We start from the raw sequence: 11,452 nt of genomic DNA, 5'->3' as shown, positions 1-11,452 counted from the left end.
AAAAAAAAAAAAAAAAAAAAGAGAGAGATCTGTTGTGTTTTCAAAACGCAAGGTGGGCACAGTGGCTCAAGCCTGTGATCTCAGAACATTGGAAAGCAGAGGTGAAAGGATTGGCTGAGCCCAGGGGTTCAAGACCAGCCTGGGAAACTTGGTGAGACCTCATCTCTACAATACATCAAAAAATTAGCTGGACATGGTGGCACAGCCCTGTAGTTCCAGCTCCTTGGAAGGCTGAGCCAGAAGGATCGCCTGAGCTCAGCAGGTCGAGGCTATGATGGCCATGAGCGTGCCACTGCACTCCAGCCTGGGCGACAGAGTGAGACTCCATCCCAAAAAAAAAAAAAAAAAATCTCCTAACTGGAAACCTGAATATTCCCTGTAGGTTAGACAGCTGTCACCCTCTACCATCTTTTCTCAGAGGGTTGGGCCCTTGACTACTGTGTTTTGTTTTGCTTTGTTTTAACTTAAAAATTGTTTTAATTTAATTAACTTTTTTAGAGACAAGGTCTCACTATGTTGCCCAGGTTGGCCTCGAACTCCTGGGTCAAACAATCATCCCACTTCAAGCTTCCAAGGAACTGAGACCATAGGCATGTGCCACTGTACCAGACACATTTTTGTTTTTTTAATCACATTTTCATCAGCAAATCCTATGGGTTTGACCTTCAAAATACATCATAAATTTGACCATCTCTTGCCGTCTTTGCTAATCCAAGTCACTACATGGCCAGACTCCTGCTGTAGACTCCCAGGCATTCTCCATTGGGCAACCATGTTAAGCTTTAAAAGAAAGGGGAGAGCAGATTACATCTCTCCCTGCTTGGTCCTCACTCTGGACATTCCTGTCCTGCCAACCCAATCCTGAATCCTCAACACTGACCAAGGGGAAGGGGCCAGAGTCCATGGGTTTGCCATGGTTGACAAGGCCTTGTGGGGTCTTTCTTGCTTTCCCTGCACACTGACGTTTTCACACTCCTTGCTCCCTGTGTCTGGAAGTCTCTGCTCACAACACATTGCTTCCTCCAGTTGCCTCTGCTTTTTGGCACAGCTGCCCTGACCTTCCACCCTTTCCATTCCCTTTGTTCTCAGTTCCCCAACCAGTGAGTTCAAATATGACCCTTTTATAACATGTTGTGAAACCTACTCCCCTTTACAAGCATGAAGTAAATTCACAGGTAATAAAACCTGCATATGTACATACTTTAAAAAATCAATAGGATGTACTATAATTTATAGGAGAAATAAAAGGAAATCAACATTCAATAATTGAATATATACTTCAACAAATGAGTGCTCTGGCAGCTGCTTGTGTCTACACCTACAGTTATTGTAAATGTCATAGTGGTAAGGGCAGAGTGGTAGAGAGATGTGTGACATGTCAAATTGAATTCTACAGAGATATGATTTCCTAAAACAGTAGTCAGCTTTTGATGGAATCTCAAGCAAAACAAAGTCCCACCTTCCCTCCGTGTGCACTGTTTTTGAATTCCTGAAAATTCAGTGAGTGAGAAAACTAAATACTTTGTGTTTGATTATAAAACCAAGTTAAGTACTAGGCTCAAATAACTATAAGCAGAGTTTTCACCTACATGGATGTCTGCTGAGACATTCTAGAGTCAGGTGAAGGGTCAGTTTTCTTATTTTTGTGGTGGGGGGTTAGGAATCTCACTGTCACCCAGGCTGGAGTGCAGTGGCATGCTCACGACCACCACAGCCTCGACCTGCTAGGCTTAGGTGATCCTTCCACCTCAGCTTTCCAAGTAGCTGGAAGCACAGGCATGTGCCATCACACTCAGCTAATTTTTTTTTTTTTTTGAGTTGGAGTCTCACTCTGTCACCCAGGCTAGAGTACAGTGGCACGCTCACGGCCACTGCAGACTCGAACTGCTGGGTTCAGGTGATCCTTCCACTTCAGCCTTCCAAGTAACTGGAACTACAGACATGCGCCACCATGCCCGACTAATTTTTTGATTTATGTAGAGATGAGGTCTCGACGTGTTGCCCAGGCTGGTCTCAAACCCCTGGGCTCAGGTAATCCTCTCGCCTCAGCCTCCCGAAGTGCTGGGATTACAGGCATGAGCCACCACACCCAGCTGAAGGGTCAGTTTTCATCCCCTCATCCCTTCAGCGGTCTTGTGCATCACAGCATGTCTGGTGGCTCTGACTCCAGCCAGCTGGGTGCCTCCTGTGCCCCCAATCAATGGGACTGGGGAAAAAAAACTTTGGAAATTCCCAATATTTCCACTATGTGGCGCTGCTGCCCAAGGGAGAACTGTAGCTGCTGGGCCCTGCTCAGCCACCACTCACGCGTGACCTGACAGTTTATGTTTGTGTAGAGCCTGTTTCCCTGACTAGAGCGTGAGCTGCAAGAAGGCAGGACTTTGTGTATTTCGCTGATGCCTCCCAAAGCCTACAACAATACCTGGCTCCTAGTGGGCACAGAGGGGAGTGGACAAGTGAGTGGCATCCAGGACCATCCTGGTGTCAGCCCCTAGAACTCTACGTAAGAAAGTGTGTTCAGAATCATTTGAAAGGGCCTACAAGACTTGGAAGTAAGAGTGACCTACGTTCAGTCCCATTTTAAATCAAACTCCCAATTTTGTGCAACACAAAGTTTTTTTGCAATTCCTTTTTTTTTTGCTCACATTATTTTGTTTGTTTGTTTTGAGCTAGGGGTCTCACTCTGTCCTTAGGCTGGAGGGCAGTGGCTGGATCATGGCTCACCACAGCCTCAATCTCCTGGGCTCAGGTGATTCTTCTGCCTCAGCCTACAGAGTAGCTGGGACTACAGGCGTGCACCACCATGCCTGGCTAATTATTTTATTTTTTGTAGAGCCGAGGTCTCACTATATTGCCCAGGTTGGGTTAGACCTCCCAGGCTCAAGCAATTCTCCCACCATGGCCTCCCAAAGTGCTGGGATTCCAGGTGTGAGCCACCACTTTCACTGTCTGTGTGCAGAGCCACCAGGCTATATGTCCCTCTGGATACACTTTGGGCAGTTCAGTGTGTTAGAGCAGGGAAGTCTGGTTTAGAGGCTAAAAGACCTGAGTTTGGGTCGGGGGGCGGGGTGGTACTGTGCCACCAGCTGTGTGACTTTGGGCAGGCCACTTAACCTCAGCTATATTTTCAACGAAATGAAGTGATAGAACCAGTCAAAAAAACCAATTGGCCACAGGGATTGCTGTCTACTTCACTGAGAGAGAATTCAGCTCTGCCAGGAGCCAGCCAGGATCAAGTGAGCCAGGGTGGTCTGGAGAAGGCTCAGAGGGCAACATTAGATGGGAGAAGTGGGCCTTCAGTTGGAGGGAAACGGGGCTCTTCTGCTGGAGAGAGAAGACTGGGGGTGGGCTGAGTGGAAAGAGCCTTCACAGGGTAGGACATGCCTCAACAGGCCTGGCACCCCAGCCAGCGGTCAAAGTTAGGGATAGAGGCTAGTGTCCACACTCTAGAGTTCAAATTCTTCAGAGTGGCTTCAGTCTTCGGTTAGATCTGCTCCTCCTTGAGGGAATTGGATGTTACCCACAAAGGAAGGAAGAACTTTCTGGAATCCAGAGTTAAGGATGCAAAATGGGCTGCCCTAGTGGAGAGCAGAGCTGTGGGTGAGCAGAGACACATTGGGACAGGTGTGCAGAAGCTTCAAGCAGGTCTTTAAAGTCCTTTCCAGCACTGAGATATTGGGTGAATAGTCCCTGACATCCCTCTTCCATGTCTTCCCTACCAAGCCTGTCTGATTCTTAAGTCTAAGCTGCTTTTCTCTTCTCTTCCCATGGGGCCTTAAAAATCCTTGAGATTAGCCGGGCGTGGTGGCACGCACCTGTAGTTCCAGCTACTTGGAAGACTGAGGCAGAAGGATCACCTGAGCCCAGCAGGTTGAGGCTGCAGTGGCCGTGAGCATGCTACTGCACTTTAGCCTTGGCGACAGAGTGAGACTCCAACTAAAAAAAAAAAAAAAAATCCTTGAGGGCCTTGCCAAGCACTGTGGCTCATGTCTGTAATCCCAGAACTTTGGGAGGTGGAGGCAAGAGGATTGCCTGATCCCATGGGTTTGAGATCAGCCTGGGTAACATGGCAAGACCTCATCTCTACAGTAAATCAAAAAACTTAGCTGAACATGAAGGCACATGCCTGTAGTTCCAGCTACTCGGAAGGCTGAAGCAGAAGGATCGCCTGAACTCAGCAGGGCAAGGTTGTGGTGGCCATAAATGCGACTGCACTCCAGCCTGGGCTGAGTGAGACTCTGACTCAAAAAAAAAAAAAAAAGAAAAAATCCTTGAGAGCCTTTTCTAGGGACACCATGCAAGGAGCTGCTGTGATCTATTCCACCAAGCCTGCTGGGGCCAGGCCTGCCTGGATATTTCTAGCTCTACCAAAAGAAAACAAACCTTTACCCATTAATGTAAGCAGGCAAAGTCTTTACCCAATAAAACAAACAAACCGGCTCCTCTAGGCCATGCCCAGCTTTCCTAATACGGCATTGGGTCTTGTACCCTTGGCACTCAGTCAACATGGATAGGCCTACTCCCAGAAGAGAAGGAGAAGCTGACACCAGGTGGCAGTCAGAGGTCACATTCACATTGAGGTGGTTTCAAAAGTTGGACAGGGGTAGAGTTGCCAGATAAAATACAGAGGACCCTGTTAATGTTGAATCTCCCACAAAAAGTGATTTCTTTTTAGTCAGGATCTCACTCTGTGCCCCCACGCTAGAGTGCAGTGGCATGATCATGGTACACTGCAGCCTCAACCTTCTGGTCTCAGGTGATCCTCCTGCCTCAGTCTCCCAAGTAGTTGGAACTGCAGATCTGCACCACCCCACCAGGCTAATTTTTATTTTTGGACAAGGTCTTACTATGTTGCCCAGGCTGGTCTCGAACTCCTGGGTTCAAGTGATCCTCCTGCCTCAGCCTCCCAAAGTGCTGGGATTTTAGACATAAGCCACTGCAGTTGACCAAAATGGATGTTTTTTTTCTTTTTTTGCCCTGGAGTCTCACTCTGTCACCCAGGCTGGAGTGCAGTGGCATGCTCATGGCCACCGTATCCTTGACTCTGCTGGGCAAGTGATCCTTCCGCCTCAGCCTTCCAAGTAACTGGAACCACAGGGATGTGCCACCATATCCAGCTAATTTCTTTTTAAATTATAGAGATGAGGTCTCACCATGTTGCTCAGGCTGATCTCAAACCCCTGTTTCCACCTCCCAAAGAGCTGGGATTACAGGTGTGAGCCACCATGCCCGGCCAAAATTGAATATTTAAAAATATATAAGTATAACTGCTGAAGAAAAAATGAAGAAAATTAAAATAGCCACTGAAGACAGAGAGATACCCCCTCCCTCAAATTATTTCCACACATTTGTAGGACAGATGAAGTGTTATATAAGTATTATATATAAGCTATATATAAGTATATAAGTTATGTAAGTATATAATACATATATAATAGGAAAAAACCTTTGACTTACTGTAACTGAAGGAGTTTGACCCTATAATGAGTCATTTCCAAAGACATAATCAGAGGTAAGCTTTAGGGATAAAGACATTCATCCAGGACTGTTTATCATAATTGCTAACACTTAAAGGCAATGCTGTACTTGAGCGAATTGCTTATCCTCACAAGAAGATTGAAATAACTCAGGTGCTCAGTATCAGGACCTAGTGAGAGAGCTGACCCTGAAGTAATCACTAGGCAGAGTGTCAGGCAGTCATAAAATGAATGATTATGAAGGCTGTTGTAGGGTGGAGAACACTTAAGGCATGATGATGAGAGAGGGAAGAGCAGGACATAGGATTAAAAACATGTTACCTATTTATGGAAAAGACGCAGGAAGGAAATTTTATTTTATTTTTATTTTTTGAGTCAGAGTCTCACTCTATCGCCCAGGCTAGAGTGCAGTGACACACTTCCAGTCACCGCAGTCTCGACCTACTGGGCTCAGGTGATCCTTCTACCTCAGTCTTCCAAGTAGCTGGAACTACAGGCATATACCACCATGCCCGATTAATTTTTTGATTTATTGTAGAGACCAGGTCTCTCCATGTTGCCCAGGCTGGTCTGAAACCCCTGGGCTCAGGAATCCTCTAGCCTCTGCCTACCAAAGTGCTGGGATTACAAGCTTGAGCCACCATGCCTGGCCAACACAGGAAGGAAATAAATGTTAAATGTGATTATGTTGGGTAACTTTTTCTTTCACAGTCTCTTTTTTCCAAAAATCCTTTCATGAGTGTATATTAATGTCATCATTAAAAAAATAAAGCAAAACTGAAAAGTCTTCCAGAATCGTTTCTTTCTTCCTAGACAGCTAGGTAGAATTCAGAATCTATTCAAGGTTGCTCATAGAGGCCTACCCTGCTATTTTCTCACCTTCCCTTTCTACTTTCCAATGAACTGAAAATAATACTCAGGCAGAAGCGTGTAATCCCTGCACTTTGGGAGACAGAGGCAGGAGGATCACTTGAGCCCAGCAGGTCAAGACCAACCAGCCTGGGCAACATGAGAGACTTTGATAGCTGTGATCATACCACTGTACTCCAGTCTGGGTGACAAAGTGAGACCCCAACTCAAAAAAAAAAAAAACTAAAAAAAACCAAAAACAAAGCCTGCCCTCAAGGATCTTATAGCTACAGCACTTGCTAAAGCTTACTGGCCATTGCTAAAGCTTACTGGCCTAAACTCACCTCCCCCAATGTCTTCCAGGATGCCTCTCCTCATGGTCCCATATGGCTCTGTACTTCTGACTCTTCCACTACCCCATGAGGTTCTTGAGGCCAAACATCTTGCCTCTTTCCTCTTTGTCTGCAGAATCTCAACAGATGTTTGCTAACCGAATGTTTCATCTATCCTACAAATGCGTGGAAATAATTTGGGGGAGGGAGGATCTCACCCGCTTCAGTGGCAATTTTGATTTTCTTTGTCTGTTGCTTGTGCTTTTTTGGGCCCGGCCCAAACTCCAGGAGGACCAGCGATGGCTACAAGCATAAGACAGGTGAGCCCTCAGAGGTCTCCTGCTGCTTTCACTGCTTTTATGGCCTCACACCCCTGAATGCTCAGTAGGTTTGCATTCAGGGGCTTGAATCCACCACCGGAAACCTCGGACAAGCAACCAACTGGCTTATTGTTAACCAACCTTATAAAAACAACTTTATACACATTCGAATTTAGCAGAATTTTGGAAGAACAGTACTCACTTAAGTGTTAAAAAAAGAAGAGTAGAGAATTTACGAATAATGAAATCATGTTGAGCAGGGGTTAGCAAACCTTTTCTGGCAAGGGCTAGACATAAATATTTTAGGCGTTGCAGATCACAAGGTCTCTGTCGCAAGGACTCAGCCCTTGCAGCGGGAACACAGCCATCGGCAAGACTTACAAGAATGACCGTGGCTGTGTCCCAACAAAACTCAATTCATGGATGCTGAAATCTGAACTTCGTAACATTTTCCCTTGTCATTAATGTTATTCTGGCCGGGAATGGTGGTTCACACCTGTAATCCCAGTACTTTGGGAGGCTGAGGCAGAAGGATTGCTTGAGCCCAGGAGTTTGAGACCACCCTGAACAATATAGCTAGATCTCATCTTCACAAAACAATTAAAAAATTAGCTGGGCATGGTGGTGCACTTGTAGCTTCACAAAACAATTAAAAAATTAGCTGGGCATGGTGGTGCACATACTGCTGTTAGGAGGACTGTATGCGGCACTGCCTACACAGTGTAGGAGGCTTGTAAATGCACACACAGGCCCGGTGCAGTGGCTCATGCCTTTAATCCCAGCACTTTGGGAAGCTGCGGTGGGAGGATTGCTTGATCACAGGAATTCAAGACCAGCCTGAGCAGCATAGCAAGACCTCTTTTCTACAAAAAATTTAAAAATGAGTCTGGCACTGGGCACAGTGGCTCCTGCCTATAATCCCAGCTCTTTGGGAGTCCAAGATGAGCCCACGGGTTCAAGACCAGCCTGAGCAACTTGGTGAGACCTCATCTCTACAATAAATGAAAAAATTAGCCAGGCATGGTGGCGCATGCCTATAGGTCCAGCTACTTGGAAGACTGAGGCGGGAGGATCACCTGAGTCCTGGAAGGAGTTTGAGGCTGCAGTGAGCTGTGATCATCATGCCACTGCACTCCAACCTGGGTGACAGAGGAAGACCCTGATAGAAAAAAAAAAAAGCATGCATGTATATTATTATTATTATTATTTGAGACAAGGTCTTGCTATTTTGCCCAAACTCGTCTAGAACTCATGGACTCAAGTGATCCTTCTGTCTCAGCCTCCCAAGTAGTTGGGACTACAGGTAACTATTATTTTTAACTGTAAATAATATTGGGTGCCTGATTACAAATTATGGTGATAAGTTCATGCTTTGTTTCTCCCTGTATGTTGGTATAGTGTAATAGTTCTCAGTCTCCATGTGCACGCAGACATCTTGGGGAAGACTGGCTTTTTGCATATTCTGTATGTTGAGCTTAGACAAAGAGAGTTTTCTGTGTTTGTTTGTTTGTTTGTTTTTTGAGTTGGAGTCTCACTCTGTCGCCCAGACCGGAGTGCAGTGGCCACTCCTGGCCACCGCAGCCTCAACCTGCTGGGCTCTGGCAATCCTTCCGCCTTAGCCTTCCAACTAGCTGGAATTGCAGGCGCATGCTACCACGCCTGGCTCATTTTTGATTTGTTGTAGAGATGAGGTCTCGCCAAGTTGCCCAGGCGGGTCTCGAACCCTTGGGCTCAGGCAATCCACTCACCTCAGCCTCCCAAAGGCGCGGGATTACAGGCTGAGCCACCGAGCCTGGCTGTTTTTTTTTTTTTTTTTTTTTGGAGTCAGAGTCTCACTCTGTCGCCCAGGCTGTAGTGCAGTGGCATGCTCACAGTCATCACAGCCTCGACCTGCTAGGCATAGGTGACTCCTTCTACCTCAGCCTTCCAAGTAGCTGGAAGTACAAATGTGTGCCACAATGCCCGGCTAATTTTTTTTTTTTTTTTTTTTTTAGTTGGAGTCTCACTCTGTCATCCAGGCTGGACTGTAGTGGCATGCTCATGGCCACCGCAGCCTCAACCTACTGGCTTCAGGTGATCCTTCCACCTCAACCTTCCAAGTAGCTGGGACTACAGGTGTGTGCCACCACGCCTAGCTAATTTTTTGATTTATTGTAGAGACAAGGTCTTGCCATGTTGCCCAGGTTGGTCTCAAACCAGTAGGCTCAGGCAATCCTCTGGCCTCCACCTCCCAAAGTGCTAGAATGATAGACATGAGCCCCTGCACCCGGCTAATTTTTTGATTTATTGTAGAGATGAGGTCTTGGCAAGTTGCCCAGGCTGGTCTCGAACACCTGGGCTCAGGAATCTTCTTGCCTACGCCTCCCAAAGTGCTAAGATTACAGGCATGAGACATCACACCCGGCCAACAAAGAGAGTTTTAAACTGTGCTCTTCATTTCACTGCACATCATTACTGGCGCATCCAAGTTGCCATTTTTGTTGATTTTCGGGGTCCAACTTTCCCTCCAAGTTCCTTCCCCCCCACCAAATGTTCTGATTCCATTGGTCCAGGGTGGGACCCAGACAGGGGTGTTTGTTTTTAAAACTCCTCAGTGACTCTGCCACAAGCCAGGGAGCCATTGACTCTGTGTTCTGCTCTAATTTCTAGTGTCTTGTTGCTCTGTGTAGCATCAGCATCACAGGCTACAAACGCAGAGTCTCAGGCCGTGGCCCAGATCTACTGATTCAGAACATGCATTTTTAACAAGACCCCTGGGTAATCCGCGTGCTCAATGAGGTCACAGAGACACAGCTCTTGCCTTTCTGCAATTAACATATGTTCAAAGGTGGTGTTTGAGACACATGACTGTAGGTGGAATCCTGTTTTAGACCCAAGGAGGAGCTGGTGAAGCATCAACTTCCGAGGCACATGTGCTGTGAATTTTTGTTGCTGTTTTTTCCTCTTATAATCTAGAGTTCTCATAAAGTGAGGTCCCCGGCAGTAGTCTGTCTGGCAGAGCCCAGAGGGCAGGATGTGCCAGAAAAAGTAATTTAGGACCCAGGAGGCCACCAGGGGCCTCTTTCCCCATGACCTCGGAGGGTGGACGTCACTGGGGCATGTGGGGCCGGCCAGGGGTGGGCTGTAGATGACATTTCTTAATATAGTTAGTCAATAGTTGTGTTTTCTAAGTACCACAGAGGACCAAAGGAATGTCACTAAATGTTTGGCATGGGAGAAATTGATGGCTTTTCAAAGGACATTTCCCAGGCCTTGGAAGGAGAAGAGATACACAGAAGGGGTGCCTGGAGATGGACCCCCACACACTGCCTGTCACTGCTTTCTCAGTTTTGCTCTGGGTGTGAGCAGAGAGTCAGCACTGGCCCCAGGAGGCTCGGCCTTGGCACTTGGCCTTGCTCAGGTGGCAGGAAGGGCTGTGGCTGCTGACTTTCTCTGCTGCCTCGGTTTACTGGTTGGCCCAAAGGGTGTGTTGCTGCACCTAGCAGCATTTCAAAACACCATTGCACCACCTTGTTTCTCTAATTACTTCCTTCTTTCCTCAGGAGGTTTTGAGGATTCCTTTCCTTGACCTCCCTTTGCCTCTCTCCATAGTAACAAGAATGGCAAAGAGAGCCCAGTGCAAGAGATAAACCCCACCCTACCTAATGCCACCTGGACCCTCAATCTGTAAAACAGGGAGAATATGCCCTGCTCTGCAAGGTGGTGGCAGATGGCCTTGAAACCATGTAAGAGTTTTTTTGATAATCTCGGCCAGCTTCAGTGGCTGAAGTCTGTAATCCCAGCATTTTGGGAAGCTGAGGTGAGAGGACTGCTTGAGGCCAGGAGTTTGAGACTAACCTGGACAATACAGTGAGGCCCTGTCACTATAAAAAAATTAAAAATAAAAATAAGACAAAGAAGATGCCGGGCACAGTGGCTCAAGCTTGTATTCCCAGCATTTTTTGGAGGCCAAGGCGAGAGGACTGCCTGAGCTTAGGGGTTCGAGAGCAGCCTGGGCAACCTGGTGAGACCTTGTTTCTATAATAAACAAACAAATTAGCTGGGCATTGTGGCATATGCCTGTAGTTCCAGCTACTTGGAAGGTTGAGGCAGAAGAATCACTTGAGCCCAGTAGATCAAGGCTGTGGTGGCTGTGAGCGTGCTACTGCACTCCAGCCTGGGTGACAGAGTAAGACTCCAACTCAAAAAAAAAAAAGAAGAAAGTCAGATTTGGGGTAGCTGTATATATTCTAACCGAACACCTCCTGAATCAAATCATCTCCCAGACCTGCAGTGTCAGTTTAAGTCTCTCCTACACTGCTTTTTCCAGGGATGACAGTCGATTGGCTTGTCTGATCAGCCTTGCCACCTTCAAGGGAATCAATAAATAAATAAAAAAAAATTAGCCGGGCGTGGTAGCGCGCGCCTGTAATTCCAGCTACCTGGAAGGCTGAGGCGGAAGGATTGCCGGAGCCCAGCAGGTGGAGGCTGCGGT

This window comes from Carlito syrichta, unplaced genomic scaffold (assembly GCF_000164805.1).
Source record: "Carlito syrichta isolate Samal-C Ts95f unplaced genomic scaffold, Tarsius_syrichta-2.0.1 Scaffold315360, whole genome shotgun sequence".
Classification (NCBI taxonomy): Eukaryota; Metazoa; Chordata; class Mammalia; order Primates; family Tarsiidae; genus Carlito; species Carlito syrichta.
Note: the sequence above shows the minus strand (reverse complement) of the source record.